Here is a 13,068-nt window from a genome sequence, read left to right on the forward strand (position 1 = left end):
CCAAATATGCCTTTTTGTATATTTCAAAATGGAAACATTATTTTTTCATTTAGCACACAATATTATGGAATGCACCAAGCACAAACCAGAACTGTACATCTCATATTATCAGTTTAGTACAACTATTCATACAGACTGAGATTCACCAGGAGCCCATTGCAAAAACAACCTCTTACGAAATAGTAAGTCCACTGTATTAATGTATCTATTATTACCATTCATAAGAAAATATCACAATTTTTTATTTTGCCAGAAATGGCAAACACACTTGAGCGTCTAGAAGAAAACAATACATCCTTCAATATAAACAAATAATGTAATTTATATAGAGCTCTTTGAAATAAAAATTTCTTCTTTTCTTATAGTACATATTTTACATGAAGAAACTACACCATATATTAATTGTGGAGAATCCCAACAATCAGAAAGACCAGTGGAGGCTGTTGAATTAGAGGGGTGTAAATATTTGTCCCAGTTTGCAATTGGGATTTGGAGGGTAACTCATGAAAAAAACCAATAGATGTAAGTCACCAACAGTGCACAGAAGCATTTCTCCAACACATTTTATTATGCCTTTTCCCACAATATGTGCCAGAATAAAACATGTTCACACTGGCTGTGCTCATACATTTCCATGCTGACTGTATTATTATACCCTATTATTCCCATATAAGAACATACTCATATTTGCTTTGTGCACAATGCCAGTAATGATACTATAAGTAAACATATACATGTTTGTTCTGCCAATATATGGCAGTATCCCCACGCAAGAACATACTCCAGTTGGCTTTACTATTACAAATGCATGTCAAAGTATGAAAACATGTCCAAACTGGCTGTACTAAATTGCCAGTCTAGCTACATAATAATACTTATGCTTGTTTTACCAAAGATGTATAATACAAGTTGTCGTGCCACAGTAAGAATAATACCTCTGATCCAGCTTGCTTAATAAAAGATGCCCAATACAAAATGTCATGCCTCAATAAGAACTGGCTAGACTGGTTGCATACAAAATACTCTTGCTTTGTAATGAAACTTATCATGCTTGCTTTACCAAAGATGCCCAATACAAAATGTCACCCCGCAATACGAAATGAGTAGACTGGCTGCATTGAAATGTCAGTCTAGCTTCATATTGGCACTTATCATGCTTGCTTTATCAAAGATGCCCAAAACAATATGGTATGCCAGAGAAAGGATAATTTCACTGATCATGCTTGCATTATCAAAGCTGCCTAATATAACATGTCATACCACAATAAGAAAAGGCTAGACTGGCTGCATTAAAATGAAAGTCTAGCTACATAATAACACTTATCATACTTGCGTTATCAACCACGCACAGTAAATAATGCCATGCCTACTCCATGGTATGGCAGTGCCTTGGATTCAGACATAATCACATTAATGATGAATGGTGATATAGTGTGATTGCGAGGCCCTGGAGGGCCCAGCGAGCAGATGTATGTCAGGAGCTGGGGTCATGGCATTTTTTATTGGGCATGGATGCCAAGGAAAAAATGCCATGCCCGCCCTCTGATGCCCCCAGCGCCTCACGGGCACACATTAATTGTGTGCATGCGAGGTGCTGGAGGACAAAGTCATGGTATTTTTTACTAGGCATCTATCAGATGCCCATTAATAAATGGCATTTCTTCCCCCATTGCCCTCCAGTGACTCACATGCACAGATAATCAATTGTGTGTACATGCCAGGGGCTGGGGGGCTTAGGGGACAGGCTTGACATTGAATCTGAGGTGTTAGGAACCCCAGTGGACTGGGCTGGTATTCTTTACTTGGCATAACCAGTAAAAAATGCCATGCCTGCCCCGTGGTCCCCAGGGCCTCACACGCACACAATAAATGTGATTGTGTGTATGCAAGGCATTGGAGGGCACTGAGGTAAGGCATGTTTTTATTTTTACTGGACATCTATCATAGATGGCCATTTAAGAAAATGACATGCCTGTCCCCTGGGTCACAAGCTTCTCACATACGCACACAATCAATGTGGTTATGTGTGTATGCCAGGCACTGAGGGGCTAGGGGGCAGGTATGGTATTTGTTCCTAGACATCTATGATAGCTGTCTAGTAACAAATACCATACCTGCCCCCTGGGCTCCACAGCACCTCAGACAGAGAGCTAATATTGGCCGCTGGGGAAAGGGCTTGTGTAACAAAGACAGTTTTTAAATGCCTTTGTTGTACAAACCACCTAGCCCCACTCACCAAAATCATCTCGGACCAGCACAAAAACCCACACACACAACTACACAGCATACACACAGCAAGCACTCGCTTTCTCATTCACAGTCACGAGCACCCATCATGCACTCACTCATAACACAAATATACATGCACCACACACATATTTAAATAATAAATACATGATCATACAAACACGCACATTTACACAACATGCACACAGCAAACACTCTTTCTCATTCACACGACCACCCATCATGCACTCATTCATAACACAAGCATACACACATCCATACAGATATTTAAATAAGTAAACATACAAACACACACATTTACACAACATACACACAGCAAACACTCTCTGTTTCACTCACACGACCATTCATCATGCACTCACTTCATAACAAAAGCATACGCGCATCCATACACATATTTTAAAAAATGAATGAACATAGAAATGCACAAGTTTAGACAACATACATACTGCAAGCACTCTGTCTCATTCACACAAGCACCCATCATGCACTCACTCATAACATAAGCATACACACATCCATACACATTTAAATAATAAATAAACAAACATACACACAAATTTACACAACATGCACAAAGCAATCACGCTCTCATGCACACCAGCATTCACCACCATACATTCATTCACCTAACACAAGCATGCACATATCCATACACATAATTCAAATTTTTAAAAAACAGAACATAAACAAACATACCTTCTCGTTATGGTCTATCCTCACCAGAACTCGGGGCCCTGATTGCATGGACAGGAATCAGGAATATTCCTGGTTTATGCTCATGTGTAGAGGGGCCTGAGCGTGGGTGACGAGACACCCCACTCCATCCTGCGTTGTCTGTATGTGTGAGGAGCACCTCCTGGTACATGCAGGCATGCAGTTCCCCAGCCAACATTTCCAATGAGCTGTGCAAGGCTGGGGAAGCAAACGCCCTAGCCTTGCATGGATCATTGAGCTTGCACAGCTAGGGAACTTAAACAGTTAAAGGGAAAGTTAATAGCACTCAGTCATCTTAAAAAATAGCTGAGGGCGTGCTTATATTTCACTTGGCTGGTTCCTGCATAATGGGTGAGTGGGGGCCAAGCCCGGTGGGTCAATGCCCCCTCAACCATTATGGACGAGCTGCCCCTCAGAAAGACAATCCCAATCCCGAACTGGACACAATGAAATCATGATCTTGGCTTCAAAATTGGATGACCTTAGAAACGATTTTTAAGAAATTCTAAATTATGTTAAAAATCATGTTATTAGAAATGTTGATTATCACTGTCCTACTTGTACCTGTCCCACTTGCCCCCAGCAATCACCTCAATCAAATTCACAAAATATAAATCAAAGACGGTTTGATGAAACATCTCTCCCTCCCTTCCCGATGATGACATTATACAAATTCCAAATTCCTCGATTTATGTTACCCATCCGATAACCCATCCCTTTCATAAATACATTTATTTTTTATATATATTATTCTGTGATAAATTCCTTTTTTTTAATCCCCAGTTAATAGTCTGCATACTATACAACTGTTCGGGGGCCCGCTTACGAAATGGGCAGTCCGCGGACATTGCGCTGTGTCTGGGCATGTCAGTCTTGCATGATGCACTTTTAATTGGTCCATGGACAGCACGCCGGTTGCAGACATTCCTGTACATGCACCTGGTGTCCCCCGTTCGCCATTTTCCACGGATACCCATTGGTGTCACAGATGTTCCCAGATGTCATCATGTGACCGCACCCGTGTGGCGTAATGATGTGTACCCAGATGGTGTTGGTGCATGGTGGACAGGTTGAAACTGTATTTTAGCCAATCTATGATGTTTCAAGGTGAAAGTTTACCCGTCCAAAGCTCCTAGAGCAATTCTTAGTTGATTTGTCAACTTTTTCCACAGACAGTCACGCTGAACTGACCCACCCAGTAATTTTAGCCAGTCTCAATCTGGCAATCCAGGAGAGAGCATCATGAGAAACACCTGCTTTGCAAAGCACCTTTATTTGCATCAATGGCATCTGTCATGGCCATGCCTCCTTTCCAGGGGGCACCACCAACTGGAGGGCCTGGACAGGGGAACAGGTGCAATGATGCGGAGGAGGATGACGAGGTAGAGGCAGTTCCTACCTCCAGCATCCAAAGACAATCACGGGTGTGGTGATTTTTGCCACCATTGGGGGATACCAAAAGCTTGGACTGACCAGGTTAAATGCATTGAGTGTGGAGTTGCACTCAGTCACTGACAACCTGGGCAGTACTCCTTTGGTACCACCTCCATGAACCACCATACTCGATCCAACCACCCGGGTGCTGCTTCTATTTTAGGGAGAAGAAGGCTATCTTCCTGTAGCCCATCTTCGTCAACCGCTCTTGCCACCACACAGGCTATTCCTGTGGGGAAGAGGATCTCACCGGCTGCCTCACAGGCCGTACAGGAGGCTGCTGATCCTTAACTTTCAAGGGTCACAGTTGTGTGTATGTACTGCAACATACCGCTCTGCAGGGTGGAGCAGTTTCAGAGTGCTTTAGAGGCTTCGGTCAAGGAACACAAGAAACCTTAGATTTAAGGCATGATCAACATCTTACCCTGTCCACCTACCCCTCGGTGCCTGTGGTTGGTGCCCCTTCCCTACCTTCCCTCCGTTCCCTCCCCACCTTACCTCCTTGCTTCTCCTAGAAAAAAAGAAGAAAAATAGAAGTAAAAAATAAATCACAGGACATTTTGCAGTCTGCATAGTCTGCGGGCCGTATAATAGTCTGTGGACCTCTGGAAAATTCTAGGTGCAGCAGAGCGTTGAGGGAATCAAAATCAATTATCTTGTATTTAGTTAACAAATGTTGCCTCTTAAAAGAGCCTTTTTAAAAAAAAGAATTTGGGAGTTTTACATACTGAACTAACAAATGTTCGACTGAACTTATTTATTTTTTCTAACTTACACAAAAACTGCTTCTAATTTGTTTCTTTTTTTTACTTATATTTACTACAACTACTAAGAAATACTTCACTACATATTTCACGTGTTCACAAAAACTGTTTAAATGCATTTTGGAAATTCAAAGGAAAAATCTGATTTCCAACATCAGTCAAATGCACCAAGGGGCCAATTCATGGAACAAATCTGCGCAGAAAATCGCAGCGCAAGCAGGCGCAAGAGTGAAAAAGCAAGCGCACGCATGCGATTCAAGGGAGGGCCTGCGCGTGTTTTCCCCAGGATGTGTGCCAAATCCGTGCATGGCGCACACGGGCGCACACGTCATTGCAACATCCCGAATGCTGTGCGCGACATGCACAGGGAAAACGCACAACGTCGGCGTACACACCAAAAAGGGGAGGGGACACGGGGCGTAACACACGGAATGGGGAACAACGCTTGAAAAAGAAGGAGTAACTGGGGAAGTACTACAGGGAAATACACGGAACGCACACAAACAACACGTATTCATGGAATTGAACACGGGAAACCTGCGCACGCCAAAAGACGCGCATAGGCATCAACATGTCCGCCTAACGAAGGCAGGCAGAAGCGTCCCCGTGCACAGTATAAAAGTGCGCGCAAACAACAAACACATATATCCAGCTACGATGAATGCTCCATTTGTTGCAGCACTGATTGTGGGACACCGCAGGAGGAGGAGAATAGCCAGGGCCCACATTTTTTTCCCCAGACTAGCCTTTTTGGGATGCCTGATGACCAGGTATATGGCAGGTATTGGTTTCCACCCCGTATCATCCTAGATCTCGTCAGGGAGTGTGAAGATGACCTTACATCACCCACCCTGTGCTCCCAAGCATTGAGCCCTTTGGAGAAGGTGCTCAATGTCCTGCATTTTTTGCCCACTGGGTTATTTCAGCGGACTACTGCCATAGTGGGGGGGTCTCACAGGCCACACAGTCACGCTGCCTACACCAGGTGTTGGCAATCATCACAGCTCGCCCCTCTGTCCACAGGCACATCTACATGCCCAGAACACCCACAGAAAGGCAGGCCGTGGTCCAGGACTTTTACAGGGTGGCACACTTCCCCAAAGTGCTCAGTGCCATAGATTGCACCCATGTGGCCCTACGTCCACCTAGGGCCACTGAGCACATCTATCGAAACCGCAAGAACTGGCATTCTATCAACGTGCAGGTCGTATGCGATGCTAAGGGAATCATCACCTCTGTCTATGCAAACTACCCTGGCTCCACCCATGACAGTTTCATGTACAGAATGTCCGCCCTGAGCCGGGACCTGGAAGCTGGGCAGCATGGCGACACATGGCTCCTAGGTGAGTACAAATGCCTGTGCACATGCATGCATGTCACACACAGCCAAATACACAAACCCCAATAATCACAACCATTATCACCTCCCCAGGGGACAGTGCCTACCCGCTGAGCAACCACATGATGACGCCAATCCGGGACCCCACCACACCACCCCAGTTAATATACAACGCTGCCCATATTGCAACCAGGGACATAGTGGAGCGCACATTGGGAGTGCTCAAGTCACGCTTCCGCTCCCTTGACCGCTCTGGCGGCCAGCTACTATATGCACCCCCAGTCGTGTGCAGGATCATTGTGGCAGCATGTGTCCTGCACAATGTTGCAACACGGCGGGACGTACCGGTGGACATGGTGGTGCCCCCACACCCCCAACCAAAGGCACAGGCGCTGCCCATGGGAGGGGAAAAGGCACGTGGTGAAGCAGCCCGGACCCAGCTTGTGGCCACATTTTTCACCTAAGCTCCCACCCCTGCGGAGTGCAGATGGGCCTGGCACATACCAGGTGACAATCGGTGATGACAAAGAGACAGTCAACTGTCACAACCTTACCACCCTGAGAATGTTGCCACGGAAGTGCTACATTGTGTGCATCCCTAGCTACTTAAACACAACCAATCCTGTGTGACCAAAAGGAACACATGCAAAGTGTCACCCCCCCCTGCAAAACAGGCCAACACAATCCCTGGTATGTCACCCAAACCCTCCCAAACCACATCACCCTTGTCTGCCACACATGCAATAGCAAAAGGCCAACACATGACCAACAACATATGAAGTGACATGTCATAAATGAAAACTGGCCCGAGACAATTATGCCTGACATGGAATCAGATGAAATGACTGACCAACAACCTCACACACATACAAAGTCAGACACAAATGCTTTCCACCAGTCGTAGCATCAACACAACACTGAATGCCTGTTCACATGCACATTGGGCATGGCAAAATCCCTACTCCCGAACCTGTGTGTGTCTCCTGCAACACACTGCTCAGCACACAGCACATTGAGCAGCCATTGTGTTGCAGATACACCTTGAGCATCACATGAAAATGATAAATCAAATCAATAACCAAATGACGCATGTACAGGATACCCAAATGGTAATAGATCATGTGCTGCATGGACACAGCGGCTCCAAGAATGCTATCTGTGTGCACCTGTGGCCATGGAAGGGTGGTTGTACGTGTGGTGGATCATTGTGCAACTGTGTCTGTCATTAGGGACATGCACTCAATATATGCATGTGAAATAAAGTTACCCTCACTGTCCTGTACACATCACATGTGAACATTGCCCATGTGAACACCCCAGCATGTCAAACCATAACAATCCCCTGACACCTGAAAAGTAAAGACAACACAGGAACAGGCATTGACCAGCACAACACATCATGTACATAGTACCCCACAATGACAATGTCCGAGTGCCCAAAACACTGTAGTCCAAGCCAACTGTCCAACCACAAAAGGGCCTCCCTCATTTACACATCACTGTGAACTTCTGAACAACTTTGTCTGGAGTATGTAGCCGTCTTCCTTCAAGTCTACCTGGCTACAGGATCACCCTACCCCTTGCCCTCCATGTTCCAGCTTGCATGTAAATAGGGTCCAGCCCCCTCAGAAGCCAACTTGACTGGTAAAAATACCAAATCACAGAGAACTCCAAGGAGACAAACCCACAAACCAGGGAAAAAGCCTGTTGGCACCAAAAAACCAAGGAAGAGTCTCCAGTAGATGACTTGAAGTAGCAGGAAATGTCAAAGCACATGTGCAAGAACAATGATAGAACAACCAAAGTAGCACAGTAGAAAAATGGTCCTACAGGATGGGTACCATTTACGGTACATAACATACAATGAGGATGTAACAACTGATGGGTAGTGTCACAGCTCCGTTGTCCAGACGCAGGAGTTGCACGAACCAACCACCCCTTCCGTGGTCTGGGCGCCTGCAAGTCAAACTTACACAGGCCTCTGAGACCCTGGCGGGGAAGGAGGGTCAGGGATATGCTGTTTGGCAGGCATTGGTCTGCAGGATAACCGGAAAGAGGGGCAGGAGAGGGGAGTCGGATTGGCAAGGGAAAGTGGTCAAAATACATAAATACATTTTCACAATAACACATACTCAATCTGAGAAAACTTGTTCATCATGCACATTGTACCAAATGAGTCAAATGCAAGGCAAAGAGAGACTTATCTCTGGGGTGAGTGCTGGCCTCCTGTCTGCGCACTCTCAGGTCTGGTAACAGGAGCAGTTCAATGCTGCAAAGAGAGCGTGAGTTACAAATCTGAATGTGTGTTAACAACACACACACACCACCATCCATGCCCCAAAGTAAGTGACTCCTCCACAAACAAACACTCCTGTAAGCTGCTTTGTACCCATACTTTAGCTTGGCACCCTCATGATTCATACACTGTCAATGCAGTAGGCAGGCGTATGTGGGCGTGGGGGAAATAGAAGATCAATGCATCACGATTCACACAAGACACAATGGTCTTTGTGTGAGCTGCTACACGCGTATAGGGAGGTGAAACTTCAGTACAAGTTGCATTCTGGCAGCCGCGGATTTCAATAGGTAGTGCAGGTGGCAATTTGGACATGCAAATGATATGCGCTGCACACGAGTCTGTGCCTCGCAGGGTGTCCCTGTGCCCTGTACCGGTTACTGGCCAGGAACGCTACAGCCCTAATAACTCGGCTTCAATGGAGCAGGGGGTACTCGAGGATATGTTATATGGCCCCTGCGTGTGCCCCTGACAGCTTGTAAAGCCACTGTGCATTTGGCCCTCAATGCATGTCAGCTGTACTGTGTGCTTCTCCAACAATGCCTGGCAAAGCTTCCCAGCACTGGTGCTACTTAGCATGCATGTGCAAGTGGCCTGGTGGAAGGTTGGCTGCAGTGTGGGCTCTTGTGCTGCTCACCTTGCCTGGAGCTCCTGTAAACACGTCTGCTTCTGTCGGACGTCTGAGCACAAGCCCTGTGCTTCTTTTTGTGCACACATGCACACGTCTGCACCACCGAACGTGGCCAGTCATCAGGATTACTTGTCCCTGTGTCTGCTGGTAAAGGTAGTGTGGAGTATCACTTTCCTGCAGAAAGGGCACAAAAGATAATAATAAACCTTGAAAGTACCCTGTGTGTTTGCCTTCATGCTGGTTGTCACAGGGCCAGGTTACAGACCTACATCCAAACTCCCCCCACCATCAGTGTGACTTTGACAGGCCAAGGGTGCAGGCTACTGTCTACAGCATGAAGGGCATCAAGCACATATACAGGCAAGAAAATAACATACATCATTATCCACATCAATTAATGGAGACATCAATCACATACTCACCCAAATTGATTACAGGCATGGGGTGGATAAAACGCTGCAATTCCCCACTATGGGTGTTAACACAAGTAGTAGAGCAGCAGACAGGCCACAGTTATGATGAAAGTCCAAAGCTGTTGTGTAAATGTTTGTTACACCGAACCATCCTAGGAATCCCATGGATAAGAGATGCAGGAGTGGCCTATGTGAGTCAGGACCCCAAGCTGCAAACACATACACAAGACAAGCTTGAAGGGCCCAGCTGGAACAGACAGTGGATGCTTTCAAAAGCCACAATGCACCACACCATAACATGAATGCACAATAGACAAACAATATTAAACTATATTAACTAATTAAACTAACAATGAACAACCTACATAACCTAATTAAAATAACTATCAAATAGTCAATATAAACTAACTAAACTAAAATCTAAAATCAAAAATGGCCACATATGACTCGGGGGAAGGGAGGCACCCAGGAGGGGGGACGTATAGGGGGAACCGCAACACCCACATGCGATGATGTTGAGACAAAAAAAGAAACTTCATGGGCTCAACGCCTGCACAGCCCGACCTGTGTGGGAGATATCTAGTCGTCCGAGTCAGCCTCTTCCTGAAAAGGTGGACGTGGCACAGGAGCCCGGCCACGCCTAGGCGCAGCTTGCCCCTCGTCGGCAGCAAATCTGCCGGACGGGTGAGCCTAGTTCTGTGCAGCGATTACACGTAGGTCAGCATGCAGAACCTCCCATGATACACGTGCTTCCTCTTGCAAGGTAACACATGTAACACAGAGTTCTTCCTGCATGGCCTGGCTGGACAACTGATGCACCTCCCAGCAAGCACGTAGCTCAGCTGAGATGGTATGCTCAAGCTGCTCAAACCTCTCCTCTGACCGCACCCTCTAGGACATCAAGAGGACACCCAGAGTGGATCTGAGGGACTCATACTCAGCCCTCAGGGCCTCCATGTGTGCCTCTGCGTGAGCAGCATTTGCTTGACGCAAAGACAACATTTCAGCATGGCGTGCCTTGTCTGAGGCTGCCATGCCCAGCCTGAGTGAGCGGGCCGTGGACTGTGCCGCCCGCTGCTGGAGAAGCACCTGCCTAGCAGGGGGGAGCACGGATTGGGCCACACGCTCCATGCATACAGCAATGTTTTCCTTTGCTGCCCCCTGGTGTTCTGAATTGGCAGTCATGTCTTGCTCCCACTCAGTATACCTCGGTTGCGCGCGGCCACCGCGTTGCTGGGCTTGACACCTGCGGGTCCCAAGCACCGGCCGTCCTTGTCGGGTCGGCACCGCCTGCAGCTGCAGGACCACATTCCCCCATCGACGTGATGTCCCAGGCACATCAGTGACTGGTGTGGAGGGTGACCCTGCGTATCGATCCACCACGGCAGAGGTCCCACCACCATCTGGCCCCTCAGTGCAGGTGTCGCGGACAAAGGAGGGTCCACATCAGAATCACTCACCCCTGACAAATGGACATGATGCACATCCAACTCGACATGGACGTCAGAGTGGTCATCTGGGCTGGACTCATTGCCAGCCATAGACAAGATGGTCTGTAACACATGTGGGTTCTCGTGGTCTACCACCCCACGACCCCCACTTGTGCCGGGTTGCTGTTGTGATAACAACCCTGTGCCCGGCATGACAACACCATCCACTGGCTCCATTGCGTCATCATCTGAAAAGTGGAGAAAAATAACATCAGCACATGTGTCAGAAGCACATGACACACACACACATAGACATTACACACACAGACTGCCAACACATCAAGCAGACATGTCAGGCACAACTGAGAACCTGCCATGCATGCAAGGTCACTTTGACATGGCATCTGTGAATAGGCATGTAGAACGGTGTAACTGCCAGTCACCAGAGTCATGTTCTAATTTGAGGCACGCTTTACCTTAGCGCTGCGTTTGAGGTCATTCCAACGCTTTTTGCATTCTTGCGCCGTGCGCACCTCATGGCCGAATACACTCACATGTTCCACAACTTGCTTCCAGTGGGTATCACGATGGGCAGCCTGAGTTTGACAATTCGGCCCCACTAGTATGTCACAGTTGTGGTCCTGCACGTAGTCCACGAGGAAGTCCAGATCCTGCTTGCAGAAAGGCTTCTTCCTCGATGTGCCGCAGGCCGTAGCTGTGTCTGGGGTCCCAGCCTGTACTGCAGGTGCAACCTTCCTCCTCGTGGCCGCTGGTAAATGCCGCCCTGATCAGTATGGGCAGTGGCACTGTTGGAATGAGCCGAGGGAGTGGCAGGTGGAACATGGAGTGAGGTCCAGACTTGCATCAGTGGCTGCTGGGTGCCCTGGAATGGACCCTGTGCAGCAACATCCGCTGTACCAGGGTCATTGACCGGGACTGTCCTGGTTGGTAGACTCACAACCGGGGTGTTGTTGGCTGCATCTGCCCCTGCACTTGCCAACACCCGGCTGGTCAGGGCAGCAGATGACATAGCTGCCCCAGGGACACATGCCTCGGTCAGGGCAACCCTGCGTGCACCTACGGTGTGCCTCCTGACCACCTGGGATTCTGCCATGGACTCTTTAAGTGCCAACGAAGCCTGCGCTGGCAGACCCTGAGCCTGAACCTACATAACCTAATTAAATTAACTATCAAATAGTCAATATAAACTAACTAAACTAAAATCTAAAATCAAAAATGGCCACATATTACCCGGGGGGAAGGGAGGCACCCAGGAGGGGGGAGGTACAGGGTGCACCTCAACACCCACATGCAATGATGTTGAGACAAAAAAAAACTTCATGGGCTCAACGCCTGCACAGCCCGACCTGTGTGGGAGATATCTAGTCGTCCGAGTCAGCCTCTTCCTGAAAAGGTGGACATGGCACAGGAGCCCGGCCACGCCTAGGCGCAGCTTGCCCCTCGTCGGCAGCAAATCTGCCGGACGGGTGAGCCTAGTTCTGTGCAGCGATTACACGTAGGTCAGCATGCTTAACCTCCCATGATACACGTGCTTCCTCCTGCAAGGTAACACGTGTAACACAGAGTTCTTCCTGCATGGCCTGGCTGGACAACTGATGCACCTCCCAGCAAGCACGTAGCTCAGCTGAGATGGTATGCTCAAGCTGCTCAAACCTCTCCTCTGACCGCACCCTCTGGGACATTAAGAGGACACCCAGAGTGGATCTGAGGGACTCATACTCAGCCCTCAGGGCCTCCATGTGTGCCTCTGCGTTAGCAGCATTTGCTTGACGCAAA

The sequence above is a fragment of the Ambystoma mexicanum genome, chromosome 5q (assembly GCF_040938575.1).
Source record: "Ambystoma mexicanum isolate Mex_15411 chromosome 5q, UKY_AmexF1_1, whole genome shotgun sequence".
In the NCBI taxonomy this organism is placed as follows: Eukaryota; Metazoa; Chordata; class Amphibia; order Caudata; family Ambystomatidae; genus Ambystoma; species Ambystoma mexicanum.